The sequence below is a fragment of the Aedes albopictus genome, chromosome 1, assembly GCF_035046485.1.
Source record: "Aedes albopictus strain Foshan chromosome 1, AalbF5, whole genome shotgun sequence".
NCBI classification, from domain to species: domain Eukaryota; kingdom Metazoa; phylum Arthropoda; class Insecta; order Diptera; family Culicidae; genus Aedes; species Aedes albopictus.
In genome coordinates this window covers 27,450,157-27,470,274 of record NC_085136.1, presented here as the reverse complement: position 1 = coordinate 27,470,274, position 20,118 = coordinate 27,450,157, and the positions used below count along the sequence as shown (strand labels likewise).

Here is a 20,118-nt window from a genome sequence, read left to right as displayed (position 1 = left end):
CTCGATCAGCCTAGATACCTGTGTAGTGTCGGTAGCGATTGTCTCAATTGGCTAAGAATAACACTACGGACCGCCTGTTCCGGTGGTAAGAATCCACCAACAGGTGACCCCTAATTCATGGTGTGATGCGGCTTTATGCTTACCGTGCCTAGGAATGAATGGCTAGGGGGGTCTAATAAAAACCTAACCGCTAACGGAGCCTGTGGAGTACCAGGGCGCCCTCCACAGTATGTAGCCCTTACTGCGCTAACCGGAGCAATGGTGCAGTGGACCTTGTGTTTCTCCGAGACAATCAGCTGCCCTTCTTTAGTCTCACTTGAGGCTAAATAAGGGCGGGATTATGAAGATGTTGTTAATTAGTTTAAATTTTCACCTATATGGTTTCGCATTATGCGATTTACACAGTGTATTCTGTGTATCCTCGCCTTTGGCGTTTTCCAATCGATACCGATTTGGTTTTATTGTTGCTGTTCTTTGTTGTGCTGCTGTTGCGAAGAGTTTAATCTTACCTAGTTTGGGTAGTGGCTACGGTTAGGATAGCTCAGATCAATCTTCAGCATAAAAGAACAGCAACAATCAATCTTTGCAGACTTATGCAAAATGGTACAGCCCAAGTGGCCTTGGTACAAGAACCTTACTTTCGTAAGGGAAATTTCTATCTAGGAAACCTTGTGAACCCGGTGTTTGCCACTTTCAGTAAACATGAAATGGCAAACTCGCGTGTCATGCCTCGAGCCTGTGTGCTTGTCAACAACGCAATAGTTGCTACACTCATCTCTGAACTAACCACCAGAGATGTATGTGCTATCACAATTGATGTATCTGTTGGAAACCTCAACAGGAAATACGTTTATTGTTCTGTGTATTTACCACATGATGAACCATCCCCTACGGATGCTTTCAAACAAGTCATCGCATACTGCACTTCAAAAGGCCTTCCGCTAATTGTTGGCAGTGATGCTAATGCTCACCATATCATCTGGGGCAGCTCAGACATTAACTTGAGAGGCTCCAGTTTGATGGAGTACTTAAGTAGTACAGATCTTGCATTACTTAACATAGGCAACCGCCCAACCTTCATGGTATCTGCTAGAGAGGAAGTGTTAGATATAACGCTTTGCTCTAGCAGAATTAGTCACGAGCTGACCAATTGGCATGTGTCAGATGAAGAATCTTTATCTGACCATCGCTATATCTTTTTTGAACATTTAAATGTTACTTCGCAAACATTGCGTTTCAGGAATCCTCGGTCAACAAACTGGGATCTTTATACTGATTTGGTTGCAGCCAAATTTCATGGATATTCACCATCCATTGACACTCCAAGTGATTTAGATGATGCCGTTGATACTACAACGACCTTCATCATGGAAGCTTTTGAAGAAGCATGCCCTCTACGGTCTGTGAAGATCACAAGAGGAACCCCTTGGTGGAACTCTGATCTGGCGAAACTCAGGAAACAATGTAGAAAGAGTTGGAACAGACGACGTTCGGCTGGTTCGGAGGCTTTCAGGTCGGCTCGCAAGGCCTACAGGAAAGCTCTCCGGTCTGCTGAACGATCCGGCTGGAAAAACCTTTGTACAAATGTTTCCAGCTTGAGTGAAGTCAGTCGGTTAAACAAAATCCTTGCGAAATCTAAGGATTTCCGGGTGAACGAACTTCGTTTGCCAAATGGCGATCTGACTTCCTCTGATGAGGAAGTTCTGGAATGCTTATTCAGCACACACTTCCCTGGATGTGTGGATATTACATCTTCGGATGATCCTGATGTCTTTTCTTGTAGTTATGATTCTTTAGCTTCGGCTCGGAGTATTGTAACTATAGAATCGATTGAGTGGGCTCTTAATAGCTTTGCTCCTTACAAATCTCCTGGGGCAGATGGGATTTATCCTATTTTGCTTCAGAAGGGATTTGATTATTTCAAACATGTTTTGAAAAAACTACTTGTTTGCAGTTTTGCTACAGGGTATATTCCCAAATCCTGGAGGGATATTACTGTAAAGTTTATTCCGAAAGTGGGTCGTGCGTCGTATGAAGAAGCAAAGAGTTTCAGACCTATCAGTTTGACCTCTTTTCTTCTGAAATGCTTAGAACGCATTGTGGATCATCATATCCGTGATGTTCATCTGGCCAACGTGCCTCTTCATGTGAACCAACATGCCTACCAATCTGGTAAGTCCACTGTGACTCTTTTACACAAGGTTGTTTACGATATCGAGAAAGCATTCGCTCAAAAGCAATCTTGTTTGGGTGTTTTCTTAGATATCGAGGGTGCCTTTGACAACGTGCCTTTCGATGCCATATTGGAAGCCGCACGGAGTCATGGTATATCTCCAATGATTTCCAATTGGATTCACCAAATGCTCAAAAACCGATATCTCTTCTCGACATTGCGTCTAGCAGGGATTAGGAAATTGAGTGTTTGTGGATGCCCCCAAGGGGGAGTCTTATCACCGCTTTTGTGGAATCTCGTAGCAGATACGCTATTGAGGCAACTCAATAATAGCGGTTTTCCTACTTATGGTTTTGCCGACGACTACCTAACATTGTTAGTTGGTATGTGCATCAGCACCCTTTTCGACCTGATGCAAAACGCCCTTCAGGTAGTTGAGGGTTGGTGTCGCCAATATGGCCTTTCGGTTAATCCGAGTAAAACATCTATTGTTCTTTTCACGGAAAGGCGAAACCGTAATGGCGTTCGACCTTTGCGTCTCTTTGATTCTGAAATCGATGTGACTGAACAGGTAAAGTACGTTGGAGTCATTCTTGATTCCAATCTTTCCTGGACACCTCACATTGAGTTCAGAATCAAGAAAGCTTGTATGGCCTTCGGGCAATGCCGGCGTACTTTTGGTACAACTTGGGGTCTAAAACCCAAGTATATCAAATGGATTTACACAACTGTGGTTCGGCCAATATTGGCTTATGGATGTCTTGTGTGGTGGCAAAAGGGTGAAGTGAGAACGGTCCAATCAAAATTAGGCCATCTCCAAAGGATGTGCTTAATGGCGATGTCTGGAGCGTTCTCTTCAACTCCTACGGCAGCGCTAGAAGTTCTCTTTGACGTTGCCCCACTACACATTCATCTCAAACAAGAAGCCCTTTCTTGCACTTACCGGTTACGGGTACTCGGTCTACTAGAGGAAACTCCTGTGAACCGCACATCAACACACACCTCGTTGTTTCCACTTTTGGTGAATTGGGACAAAATTGTCCTTGCTCCAAGTGATCTTACAATTGCTTGTAATTTTCCATATAGGACATTTTCCACGAAATTCCCTTCCCGGGAAGAGTGGACATCTGGTTATCTGGAAAGAAGTATTTCAGACGGCATCGTATGTTACACTGATGGCTCCCTTCTCGAAGGTCGAGCAGGTGCTGGTGTTTATTCTCGTGAGCTAAGGCTGTATCAGTCTTATTCACTTGGTAGACACTGTACCGTTTTTCAGGCCGAAATCTTTGCTCTTATGTGCGGAGTGCAATCAGCACTTCAGCAGCACGTAATGGGCAAAGTAATATACTTCTGTTCAGATAGCCAGGCTGCTATTAAAGCACTTGCTTCGGCCAACTCCAGGTCGAAGATAGTTATCGCTTGTCGAACTCAAATCGAGGAGCTGAATTCAGCAAACGCTGTTCACCTTCTATGGGTACCTGGTCATTCTTCCATCGCTGGAAATGAATTGGCTGATGAGTTAGCTCGCTCTGGAGCATCACATGACTTCATTGGCCCTGAGCCAGCTATTCCGATATCGAAGTGTTGGATTAAGCTTCAGATTCACACCTGGGCTGTCACTCAACACAGACAATATTGGAATAGTTTGGAGTCATGTCGTCAAACCAAATTGTATAGTGCTGAGCCATCTCTACGGGTGGCGAAGTATCTAACTAATCTGTCTAAGCAGAATTGCAGCATGCTGGTCAAAGCATTGACTGGCCACTGCCGACTCAGCTATCACATGGCGAATATTCAGCAAGCTGATTCATTTGCCTGTGATAGCTGTGAATCCGATTATGGAACTTCGTATCATTTGATATGTAACTGTCCAGTTTTCGCGCAACTGCGTTTCCGAGTATTCGGTAAACACTTATTAAGTGAAACTGACTTCAGAAACCTGAATCTTCAGGATATTCTGTTGTTCTTAACCCGCTGTGGTAAAGAGCTATAGGCTCTCTTTCGCTTTATGCGTTATTACAGTGCCCTTTTCAGGGCGCTGTTTGAACCCATTGTGGTACGCTTGTGCGTTAGTACCCTCTTCCAGGGTATTTCTCCTATTTCCCTACCTGTCCCTATCCCCATCCAAATCCTTTTTCCTTCCTTTTCCCTCAGGTAGATGATGAAATAGGCTATTATTTTGGCGATGGCACAAATGTCCCAAATGGAGGATAACGTGCCTCTGGAGCCGGCCTTCTGATACCTGATAGAGGAATCTATGAAGGATTTCTTTTTATCTGTAGAACTGAGATTTTAGCCCTAGGCTAGTTCATCTCGGGACCTATGCTTCACTCCTCTTTCGAAGGAAGAACTCAAAATGATGATGAACTTATAGTGGAGTACCTATAAGTTGAAAAAACAATTGAGATAAGTATTGTTCCTTTTAATTCCACTAAGAAATTGCATCCGTTGACAGATCTCGTACTTGAATTGGCTTTCACTTAAATCCTTTTGACTAGGAGAAATCCTAAAGGTAATGCTAATTGAATTCATGGAAGAATATCTGTATTCTTTGTTGGACTGACTGAATGGTCACTAGAGGAGAATTATTAGAGGAATCTCTGAAGGATTCTTGGAGTAATTATCAAAAAAATCTTCGGAATAATTTCTGGAACAATTCTTACAAAAATCTCGGAAGCAATTCCTGATGGTCTATGTAAGGGTTGTAAGAAATAATCATGAAGCTATTACTGAAGACACTCTTGGAGCAATCCCCGGTGGAAGCTTTCGAGAAACTACAGGAGGAATTAATGAAGCAATCACAGGAAAACAAATCTGGCACAAATTTTACTTATGAAGAAGAACGATCCTTTGAAGCCAATCTACTGACACCTGAATCTGTGGCGAAAGATTTATCTGGTGACACTCTTGGTAGAAACTCCTGCTGGAGTTTTTAGTGGAAATTAGGCAGAACTTCGTGCTGGAGTTTCTGGGGGAAATCTTTGGAATAATTCCTAGAGAAATTTCTAGCCCAAGTAACACACTTGTCACCGAAGAGTCACAGCGGCGCAGGTTTTTGTTGCGCAGAAGTCACTGTGACTTACTTCTAGCAAGTAAGTGTTTATTTGTTAGAAGTAAGTCACACTGACTTCTGCGCAACAAAAACCTGCGCCGCCGTGACTCTTCGGTGACAAGTGTGTTACTTGGGAGGGGAATACCTGTAGAAATAATTAGAGGAAGCTTTGGGAGAGTTGTCTGAGGAACTACATATAAAGACATTTCTGAAGGTATCTCTGGAGGAATTCTTACAGGAATCGTTGGAAGTTTTTTCGGAGCAAACTCCGAAGGAATTCCTGGGAAATCTGTGGAGTAATGTATAAATAAATCGCTTTGAGGCATAATTAGAGAAATCTGTGTAGGAATTCCTGGACGGTTCTTCATAAAGAAATCAGGGATTTTCTGCAGAAAACGCCGAAAAAAAAATTCTGGAGAAAACTGTAGAGAATTTCTACAACTTATGGAGGTATTTTTGGAAGAAATCTTGGAAGACTTCATGCTGGAATTCCTGGAGAATTCACTAGAAAAAATCCTGGGGAATATTTGGAATTTAAAGGATCGACTTATTGATTGACTGCTGGAATCTCTGGACGATTTGCTAGAGAAACAAAACCTTGTACAATATATAGAGCAATAATTTCTGGAGCAGTCTGTTGAGAAATCTTCATACCGATAAATTATGACAGAAATCCTGAAGAAAATATTGGTGACCTTACAGGAACAGAATATTATTTCGGAAGTAAGTTTTGGAGGATTGTTAGAAGTTTTTTGCAGTTCTAAATGAATTAAACTTTCAAGAGAACTTTTCAACGAAGTATTTGTCAAACACATTAGTAATTTTCCGATAATTATTCATTAAAACATTACAAAATGGATTGCTTTTGTAAAAATCTATAATTTTGAACGATTTTGCAGTTTTGGTACAAAAAACTATGGTAAAGTGAAAAAATGTGTCGCACTATTAAGGTCAAGTTCATCAGCGTTCACTTTCAAAAGAACGCATTTTGCCTCGCAATTTCTCGAGTCCGAAGACTTCAGGCCCAACATGTCTAAAGGTCCTATCTGCAGAAGAGAAGCTCTATTTGGTTTCCCTCTCTTGCGTTAATATCTCAGCTGTTTATTTGTATTATGATTGTCTCCTTGCATTGAACGATGGTCAAAACAATCGTCTTTTGATTTGTACTGCAAAAATAGTTGAAAAGTGTACCATTACATTGCAATAATTGAAAGAGAAAGTGAACAAAGAGAGCCTCTCAAATGCAGATAGGACGTATTGAAATGTTTGGCCTGACTTTTCAAACGCATTGGTATGGTAATGCTAGTTGGTGTTTGTTGGGAGCATCCCCTTTGCATGGATTAACACCTATTCGTGACTACGAAGTTGTCGAATGTGCGTGAAGGTTTACGTGAGAAAAAACGAGAGGGAAATATTTTTTGCTTTTTTTTCACGCACATTCTGACAGTTCCTTACGAGGTTTTACATAAGAGCGACAAAGAGTTGGAATCTCTTTTACCTTCGTAGTCGCGAATTGACAGCAGCACTTCGGTTTTGCAGCTTCAATGCTGAAACATATATATTTATTTATAACCAAACTATTTTCTATTTACATTGTTTTCAACTTACATTTATGTGTTCATATCCGTCGTTTGCAAAAGAATTCTACTTCCAAACTGCTCACTTCATCGTCTTCTTTTCTACTACTTTCCTATTTGTACAGTGTTGCCAGTTTCACTACAAAACCGCCCCAACAGTGTTCACTACGAATGTGCAAGCAGCGAGTAGCATTTCTAGCTCAATATGTTGGATGAATTTCTAGATTTGTGATCATATGATTTAGAGTATAATGAAGGCGACTTTTGTGGCGCCCATCTTTGTACTTCAGCAACTTTCTTCTTCTTGGTGTAACGTCCCCACTAGGAGAAAGCCTGCTTCTTAGCATAGTGTCCATGAGCACTTCCACAATTTTCAACTGAGAGCTTCCTCTGCCAATGATCATTTGGCTTGCACGTGTATATCAAGTGGCAGGCACGAAGATACTCTATAACAGTTTGGCAGCGCGGTGTCACGAACACTGGTTGAAAATATGCTCATTTGACTTTGCCGGGAACAGCTGATTTTTGTTTACTATTTACCACCAGTAACTCAGGTAGCGTTCGTATAATGCAACGTGTACATACGTACACGCAATACCACTAAAAGCAGAAACCACTATGGCTAAGGAAGTCAAAAACATTTCCTTTATAAAAAATTCTTGGGCAAAACGGGAAACTTACCCGTCACCCCCAGCATGGTCGTTCTGAATATCCATACCTGCGGTGGTTATAAAGGCTCAAAACATGATTATTTTCCCAGCAAATTTAGAATAGTATAGATTTTCGTCCTTTTTTACTAGAAAGTGTTGTGAATTTATGAATAAAAATCAATGTAATTTATAAGAACTTAGACTGTTTTGTGGGGTTTTCGGAAGAAATCATTTGGAAATATATTGGAAAAATCATGGATATATTTATATCTAAAATCGCAGAATTGGGTTATTAAAATATTATTAATTTCTATTTATAGCCTAATCGAAAGAGCTCAATTCCGGAGTAATTTGCGAAAAGGTCGTAAATAACGAAATGTACACAATTTAAGTGATTACAGGAGTAAAAGATGCTAGTTTTTTCTAATAAATACTCACAAACTTTCCTTGACATTTTTTTAAACTATTTAAAATCACGAGTTGAGTGGAAGGCGTAAATAATTCCATTCTATGTTGCATGAAACAAAAACAAGAAATACGCCTTCCACTCCTGCACTGAGAGACGAAACTACCAAAAAGTGAGTTTTTTCCACCCAACTGCGTGCGTCAAGCCAATTTTGAGTTGATGGAATCGATGTTTATGTTTGGCTATTCCCGCTTGCTTCCATGTAAAAAAATACCTAATTTTAAGTTTTTATCACCCAACCCAAGTTTCGACTAGGTTGTATTCACTCAAATTAGTACTATGCTAGAAACTCAGTGTTGGATTGACGCACTCAACTGCAAAAGTTGGGCTGTTTCTCTCTTTACTCGCTGACAACAATAGAAAGAGCGCATGAAAGGGGAGATGAAAAAGAACTCAAAATTGAGTTTAAAAGTACCTTATTTTGAGTTTTTCAATTTCTCCGTGTGGGTGTTTTGTTTACGAAAGTAAAAGGCGAAACTGAAATCAACAAGTAAACACGGCGAGAGCAAACGGCGATATTCTGTCATAATCAAAAACAAGGCGAATAGTAAACGACGATCCAGAAATTGATATCGATTCAATGCGCATAGTATTGGGTGTATTCAGCATTATCGGGTATCAATTCGGGCGTACTAAAATAAATGCAATTTTAGTGCAAAAATTACCAAAATCGTACTGTATTCTTGGAAAATGTGGCAGAACTGTGTCATTTAAACTTGTTCATGTTGAATTGCTCTGAATTAATTCTAAATAAGAATTGAAATTGTATCAGCAGAATACGGATTTGTTTTCACACTGTTATTGCTTTGTCAGTTACGCTCTATTCGTGAATTATTCCGGATTTTTTTTCTAAGTATAACACGATTTTTCTATGTTCCAATATCTTTGTTCTGATGGTCAAATAAACAAAACAGTTTTGATTTGCGTCGATAAAATGATAGAATGGGTGCAATAGTTGAAAACATGGGTTTTAAATTTAAGAAACTTTTTTTCAATTGCTGACGATGACGGTAAAGTAGATTTTTACTATTTTTGTCGATAAAATAGCTATGAATGATAACTAATTGATAACAAAACATGTTATCAACCAGCTGTATTTTTTCATGTTGATAACTAAAGGCAATGTTGAACAACACATTGTATAACACAATTAGTAATCAACTTGAACTCAATGATAACTTAACTTCTTATCATTTTGGTATTCGAGGAGTGAATTTGTTATGTTGGCTCTTAATTTAACCAAAATGATAACAAACTCAATTATCAAACGAATGACAACCAGGTAACGGAACTTGTAATCATTTTGTTATCAACCTTTGCTCGGGCCCTCCGGTACCCTCCCCTCCACGCAATTTTACAATCAGCTGGTTTATTGTCCAATTCATGAAAGTAAATAAAAATCGAGTTTTCAGAAGTTTGTTGAGACAAACCTGGAATGCATTTAGCAATTCTAAGAGCTGGGGCATATTATTCCCAATTTTAGCATATTCAAACTGTTACAAATCTCTGTAGCTCTACACGTGCTTTATCGGGTATTCTTTAATATAATTTATCTTGTATTCATTACCATTTTTTTTTTTTGCAAAAACTATCTTCAGATCTTTAAGAATTCGGAATAATACTATCTCAGGAATTTACATAGTTAAAAAAAATAGAGTTTGCTGAGATATACTTCCAGTCTTCAGGGATTTCTCTGAACACTACCAAAAATGGGCTCAGCCAATCCCACAGAATTGCTTTCAAAGATTTCGGTGACATATTTTCCAGGGTCATCCAAGGATCCCATCTGCAATTTCTTCAGGATTTTTTCCTGGGATTCCCCCAGGAATTTCTTCAGAGATTCCTCCAGGAATTATTCCAAGGATTCCTCTGGGAATTGCTGCAGGGATTCCCCTAAAAATTCTTCCAGGGACTAATTCAGAAATGCCTCTAAAGGTTCCTCCAGAAATTCCTCCAAGAAATTCTTCTAGAGATTTCTCCAGGAGTACTTATATGTAGAAATTCCTTATTGAGAGCCCTCCGTTAATCTCGACGGGCATTCTTCTAGGATATCCTCCAGGAATTCCTCCAAGAATTTCTGCAGGGCTTAACTTGGGAGTTGCTTCTGTGAATCTTTCTGGAACAACTTATTTTAAAACATCCTCCAAAGATTCTCCCAGGAACTCTTTTTAGAGTTCCTCCAGGAACTCCTTCTTGTATTTTACGGAACTCTTCCAGGAATTGATTCAGTACTTCCTCCAGGAACTGTTGAGCGATTAGTAATGCCTCTTGAAATTGCTTCCGGGATTTCTTCTGGAGTTTCTTCAAAAACTCTTGTAAGGATTTCTCCCGAATTTGTCCAAGAATTCCATCTGCGATTTCTTCAGGATTTATTTTTAATATTCCTCTACGACTTCCTTAAGAGATTGCTCCTGAAATTCCGCTAGAAATTCCTCTAGAGATTTATCCAGAACTTCCTCTGGAGATTCCTTAAGAAATTCTTACAGGCATTCCTTTAGGGATTCCTCCAAGCATTCCTACAAGATTTTTTTTTCAGGGATTCAGGGTGGCCACTAAATATCAGTTTTGAAATTCCCGTCTTTTTCCCGGTTTTCCCGGTACGATTTTAGAAATTTTCCCGGTTATTAAAATGCACATTTTTTTAGTAGACAACGCCCAATTTTCGTATCATATGGATGATAAGTACCATGTAAAAATGCACTTGTAATCCTGTGAATACTATGTACTAGATATTTATAGTTTAATATTATTCTTGACGTAATGCATCTATGGAAAAAATGTAAGTAACTACCAATGATGACATAAAATGCGTATGCTACACAATTACTTACAACATATTTTCATTCAGCTCCAAATAGTGCGTAATTCAAGCTATCCCTCACTCATTATTTTACTTATTTTCTTGTACTTAAAAAAAAAAACAAGTGTAGAAGTGGTAGCTAACTATGACAGATCTATAATAGGTAAGATAAGCATATAAAATCAGCAAGGGTCGCACTCCATTATCCGGGACATGGAGGATAATCGAACCCTTTTTTTTTTTTTTAATTTTATTCATTAGCGTAGGTGCCCTAACGCAACTTCATTGGTGTTGTTTCCGGGGATTCCTCCACGATGTCCAACTGAGTATTCCCCCAAAAAAAAAAAACTTACATCTGGAGATACTTACAAAGTTTTGTCCGAGATTTCATCTTTCGATTACTCCAAAAATACTATCTTGGATTTCTTCAGTAACTTCTGTTAGCGATTCCATCTTGTATATCTTTTGTGGATTCCTCTAGATTCCTTAACCGTCCATAACTAGCGCGGTTGGCCACCACCGCCAGCACCACGCTAATACTGAACACAAAAAGCGAGATTTTTTCAACGTGTTGTACAAAACACAACAGCGCGATCGCTCGAGGGTTAATGGATTTATTCTGGAAGAGGTTCCTTTAGGGAATTTAGGATTCTAGTCAGTCTGTTGGCAATTAGGGAATAGAACTTTTGGTCTGGCATCATGAATTCGATCTAGGGATTTCTCCTGGAACTCCTGAAGGATTTTCAAAAGAATCTCCCACATGTCTAGAAGGTTTCCCAAGGAACTCTTGGAAGAGTTCGCAATTACAAAACTCCCGCAGTAGTTTGATTTTCAGGATTCTGGAGTATTTACAGAAATAGTTATCGTAAAGTTTTTGTAAGAAATTTTGGGAGAACATCCACAAGGAACTCCTGGGTGATTTGCAGAGGGAGCTTCTGAAGGATGCCCAAAAGCAACTCCTGGAGCAACTCCAAAAGCAACTTTCATAAGCACCTCCTGGAGGTTTCTTTGAACAAACTCCTGGAGGGTGCCCAAAGAGAACTCTTGAAGGAAACGCAGTAAGAAACACTGGAGAAATTCCAAAAGCAAATATTAAATAAAGATAAAATTCAGCAAAATCTCTTGGAAGTTTTCAAAATCAAAGTTTCAGAAGGCACTCCTGCAAAATCGTGCAAAGAACTCGTGGAGATGGATGAGTAACAGAATGATATCCTGGAGAAATACCAGAAGAAACTCTGTAAAGAATCCCTGAAAGAACTCCCGATTGATTTCTTAAAAAAAAGCTCTCGGAGGAATTCCAGAAGAAAATTCTAGAGAATCCCCAGAGGAAACTCAAGGAAGAAAAGGAAAAATTTTCTGAAGGGATTTCAAAAAAATAATCTGGGAAGAACTCCCGTAGGAAATTTTGAAGATTGAAGCAACTCCTGTTACAATTGCGGAAGGAAAATCTTGATGAATCTTAAAAGGAACTCTTGAATAAATTGCAATAGGTTGTCTTGATTAAAACCCAATTTAGTGGTTATGATTTTCTTATCGATTAAGATTCCTGATGAAATTTCGGAAAGATTCTCTGAAAAAAAAACTAGAATAAATTTAAGAAAGGACACGGGTTAATCCAAAAAGAAACTTTTGAAAAAATCTCTGATGTAAGAAACTCTTTCCTCGAAAAAATCTCATCGAATTCCAAGAGATAATCAAGCGGTACAAAAACCTAGAGGAATTCTAGAAGAAACTTCTTGAATCCCAAGTTCTGTTTTAAGGAAATTCCAAGTGATTGCACGGGCGAATTCCTTGGGATTTCGTAGAAGTATCCCAGGAGTAGTTTAGTTTGGCTTTGATTTAGTAGATTTTCGATGAGGTGTAAACATTCAAATATGTACATCAAGTTACTCTTAACAACAATTTTCCCGGTAATCATTCCAAATTCCCGGCTTTTTCCCGCTTTTTTCCCGGTCGTTCCGAATTCCCGTCTTTTTCCCGGTTTTCCCGTTTTTCCCGGTTCGGTGGCCACCCTGCGGGATTCCTCCAAGAAATTCTCCAGGGTTTTCCCAATGCATTCCTTCAGGACTTCCTCCAGGCATTCATCCAGAGATTCCTCGAGTAACTGCTTCCGGGATTCTTCCCAGAACTCCTGCAGAAATTTATCCAGGAATTCTTCATGGGATTCCTCCAAGGATTTTTTCCAGGCACTCCTAGAGGAATTCCTCCAAAGACTTCTCCAAGAATTACTTCAAGGGATCCTCCAAGAATTTCACCAGGAATTCTCCTAGGCATTCTTCCGGGAATTTTTCCGGGAATTCCGCCAAGAATTCTTCCAATTTTTCCTCCAGGATGACTCCTCCAGGAACTTTTTCAGGGATTTTTCCAGGGATTTCTTCAGAAATTCGTTCAAGGATTTCTCCAGGACTTCCTTCAGAAATCTCTAGAAATCTCTTCTCTAGAAATCCTTCCGGGAATTTCTCAGGGGATTTTTCCAGAAATTTCTTCTAGAGGTTCTCTAGAGATTCCCCCAGTAATTCATCCAGAAATTGTTGAAGAAATTCCTCCAGAGATTCCTCTGGAATTCCTTCAAGGATTCCTCCAGCAATTCCCAAAAGGAGAACCTCCAGTAATTCCTCCAGGCAATCCTCCAGGATTTTATCCAGGAATTTCTTCAAGAACTCCTCTAGGAAATTCTCCAGGAGCTAACCCAAATTTTTTTCAGGAATTCCTCCAGCAATTTCTCTAGGATTTGTTGCAGGAATTGTTTCTGGAAATCCTTCAGAAATTATGCCAACAATTTCTCCAGGATTTTTTTGAGAAAATCTTCTAGGGATTTTTTCAGAAATTCTTCCAGGAGTACCCTCAGGATTTTTTCTGGGATTCATCCAGGATTTTCCCAGGGATTCCTCCAGGAAATCCTCCGAAGATTCATCCGGGAAATCCTTCAGAAGTCCCTTTAAGGATTCTTCCTGAAAATCCTGTAGGGATTTCTTCAGAAATTCTTACAGGAAATTCCTGGAGGAGTACCTTCAGGAATTTTTCAGGGATTCCCCCAGGGACTTCTTTACAAACTTCTTCTAGGATTCCCCCAGAGATTCTTTAAGGAATTCCTTCGAGCATTTATCCAGAAATTTCTCCATAGTTTGCGCAAGAAATTCTTCAAGGATTTTCTCAAGGTTTTTTTTTCAGAAATAGAGAAATAATAGAATAGAAATAGAAATCTCTCGGATTTCCTCAAGAAATTCATCCAGTTATTCTCCCAAGAATTCCTCTAGAGATTCCTCCAGGAATTTCTTCAGGAATTGCCCCAAGAATTTTTCCAGGAATTTCATCAGGAGTTGCTCCTGGACATCCTTCAGAAATTATGTCAACAGTTCCTCTAGGGATTCCTCCAGCTATTTCTCCAGGAATTTCTCCCTAGATTGTATCAGAGATTTCTCCAAGGAATCTCTTCAAGAAATTGTTTGAAGATTTCCCCAGGAAATCCTTCAAAAGTTTCTCCAAGGATTTTTCCAGGAAATCGTCTAGAGATTTCTTCAGAAATTCTTCCAGAAAATTCTCCAGGAATACCTTCAGGATTTTTTCAGGGATTCCTCCAGGTATTCCACCAGGAATTTCTCCAGAGATTCCTCCAGGGATTTCTTCACAAATGTCAAGGATACTCCAGGGATTCCTCCGGAAATTCTTTTGAGAATTTCTCCAGGAATTCCACCAACAATTCCGCTGGAAATTCCTCCAAAAAATTTCTCAAGGGTTTTTTTTCAGAAATAGAAAAATTACCCCCCAGGTGCCAACATTGTAACGCCCCATTATCAGTTAAACACTTTATGACCGATTGTCCAATTCTAGAAGAAGAGAGAGATAGAGCAGATATTTCAACAAATCTTCAAGATGTGCTAGAAGATAATCTTGATAAAGCAAAAAGAGTCATTGAATATCTTAAGAAAATCGATATGTATGATAAAATTTGAGTTAAATGTGTAATAGTTAAATACGCTTAATATTGCACTTTAGTGGATCCGAATGACAATAGTTAAAAGATCCACTTTAATAAATAAATAAATAAAAAAAAAAGAAAAATTACAGAAATAGAAACTGAAATCTTTCAGAATTCCACTGGAGACTCCTCTAGATATTCATCCAGTAATTCTTTCAACAGCAATTTCCACAGGAATACCTCTAGGAACTCCTACGTTCATTCCTCCGGGATTTTATCCAGGAGTTTCCCCAGGAACTTCTCCAGAAATACCTCCAGGAAATACTCCAGAAATTTCTTCCGGTATTCCTCCAGAAATTTCTCCAGGAATTGCTCCTGGCACCCTTCACATATTGTGCCAGCAATTCGTCCAGGAATTCCTCCTGGAAATCACCTAGAGATTCTCCAGGAATACATTCAGGATTTTTTCTGGAATTCCTCCAGACATTCCTCCCAGAATTGCTTCGGGAATTCCTCCAGGGATTTCTCCACGAATTTTCCCAGCGATATTCCCAGAGATTCCACCAGGGAATCCTCCAGAAATTCCTCCAAGGGTTCTTTCAGGAAATCCTCCTGGAATTTCTCAAAGGATTTTTTTTTTGAAAGTCTCTGAAATAAAGATAAATCAATAAATCAATCAAGGGATTTTTTTCAGAAATTTCTCCAGCAATTCTTCCCAGAATTCCTCTGGAGATTTCTTCAGGAATCACTCCAAGAATTCATCCAAGAAATTTCTCAAGGAATTTCTGCAGGAATTTCTCCAGGAATTACACCAGGCATTTGCTAAAAAATTTCTGCAGGCATTTCTCCAGGAGTCTCTAGGGCTTTTTCGGGTGAAAATAAAAAAAAACATCGATAATTCCAGTTTTTTCAGGTAGTAAACACCCTGATATTGCAATAGGGAGGCGAAATCTATCAAGGAAGAATCGATAGTTTGGTGATCTAACAATTCTGTAACACTCTAACTAGGAAGAACAACATATTTTTAAGATAACGAAAAAATTTCGGGTGGAGTTAATAGTTTGAACGTCAATCAAGTCTGTAACTATAAAACTTTAAGGAATAGCCTATTAATTAAAGAAGAAGGGCAAATCGTCCATACAGTCAGGAGCAAGTGCCAGTGAATCACATAACAGCAACCCCGAAAAAGAGTCTTTGACGAGAAGAAGCAAAAATCTTAAAGGAGCAACAATTTGGTCACCTGTCCAAAAAATGTCCATTCGGCCTGAAGATACTGACTCTGCTTTGCTGAAGTAGTTTGAACCGAGAGTCTGAATTCCAGTCCATTGATAAGTTAAGTTGATGATAAGACTTAGTAAAATAAGCATTCTTGCAAGGACTTGGCCAGGTGTGAGGAAATGACTGGGTTTTTATTATTGCAGATGTTTAGTAGTAATATCTGCAACAGCTGTGAATACACATCTTTGCCACTTCAATCACGACTACTACAAGTATGCACAGCTTGGATGTTTCTATGCTAACTATTTGATTCGAAGTTAGTATATGTATTCCAGCTGAATGTCCTTCGAACCATAATCCGTACACAATGCAGCAGTCGATCGGCTTTACGCACCCACAAAAGTGCCCTATTCCCCAAATAAAGCCACCACCAAAATCAATGATGTCGGCTTGATGGCAGCTGTTACCAGTGTACGCGGTTCAATCAAAGCTGTCTCTGTAAATAAACAAACGGGGATACGCGGTACCGATTCAACGAAATGTGAACCCCAAAAGAGAACAAGGCAAGCCGTTTCACCACCTGCATGCAAGTTGCATGATGCAACCATCACCGCCTGCTTCTATACGGCAACACGTGTGTTATCACAGCAGTCCACACTGTCATCCCTTCTACTAGCTCTAGCTTAGTATAGCGACAGCATCCCATAACCACCCACAGTAGCATCAAAGCAAGCGTCGAGTTGTCTAATGGTGGAAAACAACACCTACCTACCAGAGAGTTTGAAAACAATCGCGAGTTTAGGGAGGGAGAGAGACACGCACCATCAGATACGAGCATCAAACCGAGTGAGAGTGAGAGTGGGGCAAAGGCCACCCATTAATTCGCTTTTAAATTCATTAGCCCCCCCCTTCCCAGTCAGTGTGGAAAACTGATGTGGAAAACGACAGGATAAAGCCAATTTAGGTGTATCGTCCAGGGATACTAACCGTTCGTGCTCCGAATCCTCTGCCTACTAGATCGGGCGGCAGTGAGGGATGAGAAAAATCAGCTGAAATATCCTTTTTCCTCTGGACTTTCACGACGACGTATTATGGTTTTATGTAACAAGCTTCTTGTTATCAAGTCACACACTCACACTAAATGCTTCTTCTTCCACGATTACTGCCGTCTTTCACGCGAGCAGGAAATTTCGCCTGGACACGATGTTAATATTGCCTGTGAAATTCAACACTTCTGGTTCGTCACGACACTGAGGAAATGGCTTTGGCCTGGGTGGGCAATAGGGTGTCCCAACATTTGCAAATTGTTACTACGTTTGGGGCTACCCTGGAATGATACCAAATAGCAATGTGTTAAGAGTGTGTTAATGTGTTAAGAGTCTACCCCCAAATTTCCTGACAATCCGCAAGTTTGGAACACCCTATTCCTCAGTAGACAACCGACATGAATTGCGTTTTCGCCACCCACTTCACTTCAGAGGGAGCCACCAACAAACGAAAAAGCCATCTAGGAGCTGCCGAGCATTAAGAAGCAGGAAGGAAGCCTAATTGGCAAATGTGACGAAGTACCGGGACGAGTGGGAAAATTTTCTTCTTTCTTCGCTCTTTTCACAACCTTCCAGCGACCAGGCGTACAAGTAATCCAAATCTAATTATAAAAGCCTTCACACGACGACTAAGAAGACATTCCACCTGGCTGATGGCAGCTCAAGGCCACTTCCTTCCGCTTTTTCGATCACTTGTCGTGCACACTTCCCACCGCCACCCTTGGCGAACCGCGATTATCCACTGAGTGGCCTTCCCCGGTCGTATAATTACATTTACATACGGTTGATTAATCACTTCCTTCGATGCACTTCACCACCACCCATCCATCATCCCAGTAGCCTGGGCGGAACGTAACATACAATTTCCCGTCAATTCACTCAATCGCAGCAACCATGGATCGGTATTCCTCTCGTTTGTCCTTTTCTTCTCCACAGAGGATGGAAACAAGGCCTGCTATGACGACGATCAACAAAGTGAAAATTCCATCTTCCACTTTGATTAGCAATCACCCTGCCTCTTCCTCCTTGCTTCCTAATGCAATTCACAGGATATTTGCACTTCAAAGAGGCTCAACTCTTGCTTGGTGGTGTGTTCTTCACCCATGACGGTCACAAACAGGCTCCACACTCACTTCTAGTGTTCCCTTGTAGGTCGGTAGGTAGCTAGGACAGCAGAACAGTCTGTTGCTCCAGACAGCAGAGCATCGCGCGTTTTCCACTTGCACTTTCGACCGATTTGCTTGATATCGTCGCCGAGTCCAGAGTACAACTGACGACGACTGCTGCCGGGGAAATTCAGTTCCCTTGGCATCATCCGTCCGATGACTGCCTGAGTGGCACTCGCGGCGACCTTCCCCTCAATTGATGGTTCTCTGCTCACCACACGAGAGAACATCGTCGCCGCGTCGAGGCGAACGACTCACTTCCATAGAACGAAGGCGAGAGTTACGATATAGGAATGCGTTTTGTTGGCATACAAAGCGATTGCCGCGGAATACTAATGTGCGGGGTTACAGTGGGGTATCGAATGGTTCCGATTTTCATCACCACCGTTTTGCCTTTCTCGTACAACAAAGTTGTACCGAAAGGCTATCATTTCACTCCAAAAATCAATTTTTGATAGAAAGCTCAGATTATCAAGTCTTATATACCAATCGACACAGCTCGACGAACTGAGCAAATGTCCGTCCGTATGTGTGTGTGTATGTGTGTGTGTATGTGTGTGTGTATGTGTGTGTGTATGTGTGTGCTAGTAATAGATCAAAGAAATGAGCTTAAGTTTTTCCTAGTAAATGTCAATTGATTGTGCCGCAACATGTTTCATTTGATAGAGAATAGGTTGTAGTTGAACGCTATTGAATTTGGTTTGGATATTTCATGCCATTTCAGAGATATTTGAAAAACTTTGCGAACTTCCACAAATAAATATTTTTATTTCCCACGTTCCCATTTTCCAAGCCTAGACACGAACGCTTCTTGGACACCCTAAAATAATTTACCTGAGTTGTGAATTTAACTCATATATTTTTAGATTGACAAAGTTGTAACAAAAACCATTTTCTGCTATAGCCCAACAGTAGATGTAGTAAATTGAGGTTGCATATTCAACGGACTGGTTTTGAAGTTATATTTCAAGCTCGAAAAGTAGTGCATTGTACACCTTTTGATGAAGCAGTTTTTAAGCGTGTGCGTTATAATAGGTAAGGGAGCGACCATAAATTACGTCACATTTTGAGGGATATCTGCGAAATGTGATAATTGGGTTCTTTAGGAGTATCCGGATTATTTCATAATCGGATTCTCCGCCCAAAAATTAGTCAAAATCCGAAATTTCATAATTTTTGGAGTGCGGGAACTATTTTTAAAATGCATTTAAAGTTTGTGTGGGGAAATTTTTTTGTTCGGGTCGAACTGTCACTTTATCGATTGAACTGTCATTCTATCCACAAAAATGAAAACTGTTTTGTTAATTTAACCATCAAAACAAAGGTGTTGGAATCCAATAAAATCACGATATACTCAGAAAAATGAGCTCTTTCGATTAGGCTATAGAAAATGGCAATATTTTATTCACTAAACAACCCAATTCTGACACATGTTTTGGAGAAACAATGCAAAAAGTTTGACTGCATGAAAAAAGGGGGTTGAAAATAGATAATTTTTAGTAACGTAATTTAAGAATGTCCCAAACATATTAGTATATTTCGTGGGTCGTGTGCTGCATACATCTCGGCGATTAAATTACCGCTTACCGGGTTCTAATTAGTACACGTTAGACACGAATAAACAAATTACCAAAAAATATGCCAAAAACGCAAAAACAAACAACCTATAAGGTAGGTATGAAAACCCTACTTGTTTTTTGCGTTTTTTTGGCATTTTTGCCTTTCTCGTACAACAAAGTTGTACCGAAAGGCTATCATTTCTTTCCAAAAATCATTTTTTGATAGAAAGCTCAGATTACGTCTCATCAATCGACACAGCTCGACGAACTGAGCAAATGTCCGTCCGTATGTGCACGCTAAGAAAAAGTTACTTTAAAATGAGTAAGATTCACACAAAACTGAGCTAAACTGGAACAGCTCAAAAAATGAGTAAATTGCATTTCCAGCGATAGCGCTGGACCAAGTGCAAAAATCCAACTGGTGTAAGCCGTATAATGTTTTTCACATCATCAAGAATATTATACGGCTTAAACTGATGAGATTTTCGCACT

General features: G+C 39.9%; 1 protein-coding gene across 12 annotated transcripts in view; it reads right to left on the bottom strand.

Annotated features, from left to right (window-relative positions):
- LOC109428419 (protein retinal degeneration B) overlaps window positions 1-20,118 on the bottom strand; it is a 164,152-nt gene that overhangs the window by 47,551 nt on the left and 96,483 nt on the right. Inside the window, exons 1-2 of one of the 12 annotated variants that reach the window (XM_062844265.1) lie at window positions 17,300-18,265; window positions 16,843-17,071 (exon numbers count right to left, since the gene is read on the bottom strand). The exons of 1 other annotated variant lie outside the window; for it this stretch is intronic. The gene's annotated coding sequence lies outside the window, so the exon portion shown is untranslated. Of the gene's footprint in view, window positions 1-16,842; window positions 17,183-17,299; window positions 18,266-20,118 lie in introns of those variants that run through there. 10 more of the 12 variants (XM_062844269.1, XM_062844271.1, XM_062844270.1 and 7 more) reach the window with 10 other exon arrangements.